The sequence below is a fragment of the Choloepus didactylus genome, chromosome 1, assembly GCF_015220235.1.
Source record: "Choloepus didactylus isolate mChoDid1 chromosome 1, mChoDid1.pri, whole genome shotgun sequence".
Taxonomy (NCBI): Eukaryota; Metazoa; Chordata; class Mammalia; order Pilosa; family Megalonychidae; genus Choloepus; species Choloepus didactylus.
Genome location: NC_051307.1, coordinates 47174615 through 47178052, shown reverse-complemented (window position 1 = coordinate 47178052; position 3438 = coordinate 47174615). Strand labels below are relative to the sequence as shown.

General features: G+C 40.6%; 1 pseudogene; it reads right to left on the bottom strand.

Moving 5' to 3' along the window:
* Positions 1-483: 483 nt before the first annotated feature.
* LOC119508419 lies at positions 484-3021 on the bottom strand (annotated as a pseudogene).
* Positions 3022-3438: the final 417 nt, after the last annotated feature.

Below are 3438 nucleotides of genomic sequence, written 5' to 3'. Positions count from 1 at the left end.
CCTTATGCCAATAACCTACTGTTGCAATTATTGCAACATTATAAAAAGTTCTAATATTAGGCAGTCTTCAAATTTTGTTTTCTTTTATGAAATTATTCTTGATATTCTAGTTTTTTTTATTTCCCACCAAAAATTTTTGAATTGGCCTGTCAATTTTTACTCCACCATTTCTCCAGAAAATAGCCTGCTGGGATTTTCACTAGTATCAAATTGAATTTGTGGACTATTTTTGAGAATTTACTTTTTCGCAGTAAGAGGTCTTGCGAGTCATAATATATCTCTCAATTTTTAGGTGTTTTAAAATTTCTCTCAGTAATGTTTTGTAGTTTTTAGCTTATGAATCTTGTACATATTTTATAAAATTTATTCTTGTGTATTCTGTATTTGCAAATGGTATCACTTATTAATTCAGCTTCCAATTATTTGTCATTATTTGCAATTGATTTTTGGACATTGACTTTTTTTTTTTAATAATAGTCTGTTTTAATATAAACAAGTGTTAGAATCAATGTCCATTTCAGGAAGTTTCTTGTCTGAAACCAAAAGCACAGCTGTGTCTGTATGCTGCTCAGCAGCATGAGGCCCTGGACTGTCTCCTTGTCCATCCACTGGTCCATTCTGCTCTGCATTTTTTTGTTCTTGTTTTGGAGGTTTAACTTTGGGTTTGGGCTTTCAAATTATAGGGCTACAGATACTCATGAGTTCCTTAATTTTAGCTTCAATTTATTTTGCCTTGACAACAGGATCCATGGTCTGACTCTGCTTGTTCTGTAAATTCAGCTTGTTATTCATCCACTCCATGGCCTCAGTCATGCTCTTCTCCACTTTCATAATGTCACCAGGAACCAAATGGTCATACTGGTCCTCCTTGTTTTTGAAAGAGCTGATTACTTTCATATACTGCTGGATTTGTTTCCCTAGTTCTTCAAATAATTTTGGTCTTTCTTCAGATTCCTGGAACCATATCTTAATAGACCTAGACCTAGATTTTTTAATTCAGCCAATTTATTGACGTAAGCTTGCTTTGACTGGTCCTCTCCATCCTCATATAACCAATTTTCAGTATCCTCTAGGTTCAAGGTAAAACTGTTACAATCATCTTCACTCACAAACTTCTTGCATTCACCGTAAGCTTGTCTCTCATTTCATAAACATATTCTTCCACTGCATTCTTAGCATTGGTACACTCCTTCTCCAGTTTATCCTGCATGATCATCTTACCCTCATTTTCAACGTACAAGTGGAGCATCTCTCTATCTGCCATAATAGCTGATTCTCAATTGGCAGGTCTACTGTACTGGTCTTCACTTTGGCCTTCTTGGCTTAAGGTGGTTGATCCATTTTTTTGTCTTTTGATTCAGCTTAAGAGGTCTGCATTTCTTCATACTCTGCCTTATTTTCTGCTGGAGTCTGCTGCTGTTGCTCTTCAACATGTGGTTCCTCCTGGTCCACTTGCATCTTCTCTTCCTCCTTTGCATTCCGATCCATTTCCATAGGTTCCTTATTTTCCTCAGACTTGTGCACTTCCACTAGGGATGCACTAGACACACTGAAAATGCCATGCACATTTACTGGAACCTTTACTTTCACTTTTGAAGTGGAGCCATTAAACTGGGGGTGACTTTCTGAACTGAAAACTGAGCAACAGCAGGATCTGGATAGGGCAATTCCTGAGAAGAGCTGCAACAGGCCTCAAGAGTGCAAGGTTCCTTTCTATAAGATGCGAGGACTTTAGAGAAGGGAGCAGCATGATTTTTTTGGAAAGACTTCACAGTCACTTAACCCTTCTTCAGCTGGAGAATTCCATCTCAGAGATATTGGATATGGTACTAACATCAGTGATGGAAAATTCTCTGACTTTGAAGGCAGGTGACAAGATGGCACACAGCAATGCACAGCCTCCAGTGACAGCTTCATCAGCATTTAATGTTGTACTAAGTTCTTTACCAAAAATTTGCTGATTTTCTCTTTTACTGCAGGGATTCATGTAGCACCACCTACTATCTCTACTGCATAAATATCTTCTTTCTTTAACTTGGCTTGTTCCAAAACACTACAAAGTGGTGGATCCACTCTAGCTAAGAGATCATGAGACATCTCCAGAAATTTGCCTCTATTCATAGTTCCAGATACATCAACACCATTCATAAAACATTCCATGTTCAAAGGGAGGTCTGAAGCATTTGCACTCATCAATTTCTTGAGATTCTCACATTCTTGAGACAGTCTTAATAATGCATGGATTTTGGACTTTATGTCTAGTTTGTATTTATTCCCAAATTCTTTGCATAAATGATTTACTAACACCTCATCAAATTTTCTGCCTCCCAGTGTTGTGTCAAACGCAGTGGTCATAACTTTCAGTTTTCGTCTATTAAATGCACATACAGAAGCTTGATAAGCAGAATGCCCCATGTCTACAAAAAACACACTTCTTGGTTTCTCTTCTAAGTCAGGAAGATCTTGTTTATAAATTCCATATGCAAGAGCAACTGCAGTAGTTTCATTGGTTAATTGAAGACAACTGAGAAGAGCAATCTGTGTTGCATCCATCACTGATCGTCTTTCTGCATTAGTATAGAAACAAGGAACCGAAACAACACAGTCAACAACAGGCTTCATAGGAACATTTTCTGCTGTCTCCTTCAGCTTGGACAAGAGCATGGCAGTCACTTGCTCAGTGGTAAAATTTCACTCTTTCTCCATATATCTTACCTTTATACCTGTTAAACCAGTGGGCAACTGCACAACATTATAGGCAAGTTTAGATTTTTCTGCCTCCACAAATGGATCAGAGAACGCATGGCCATGGAATCTTTTAAACCCTTGGACTGTGTTCTTTGCATTGGAAATTACCTGGCTTTTAGCTGCTGCTCCAATTGAATGATTCTTAGGACCAAAAGAAATGCAAGCCAGCGTGCAGTGGTCACTATACTCATTAGCGATCGTCTCGATGCCGCCAGCGCGGGCCACAGTGACGTAGCAGCTCTGGAAGCCCAGGTCTATGCCTGCCGCCGACATGACGCCGGTTACTGCTCTGGCCCGGGCCCAGCCGGCTAGACAGGACTCGGATAACGGTGGGGCTGGGACACGGAGAGCAGGCCCGGGACGCGGAAAGCGAACCCTGTGGACCTGGGGCCCAGGAGTAATGAAGCACTGCGGGTGTCCAAGTGAGTGCCCAATTCCTTAGAAGGGGGTCTGCAGCCCACTGCCCTGCTTGGCCGGCTCTAGCTCAGGCGCTGCACGGGAGCGCCAGTAGCGGGGGCGGAGAAGATCTCGGAAGATCTCGTCGCGATGAGAACCGAGCTACTGTGCGAGAACTGGGTGTACATTGATTTTGCATCATGCAAATTTGGTAAACATTATTATAGGAGCTAGTCTTTGATATTCTTGGAATTTTCTATATAGATGATTATGGATCTGCTAAATAAATGGTTT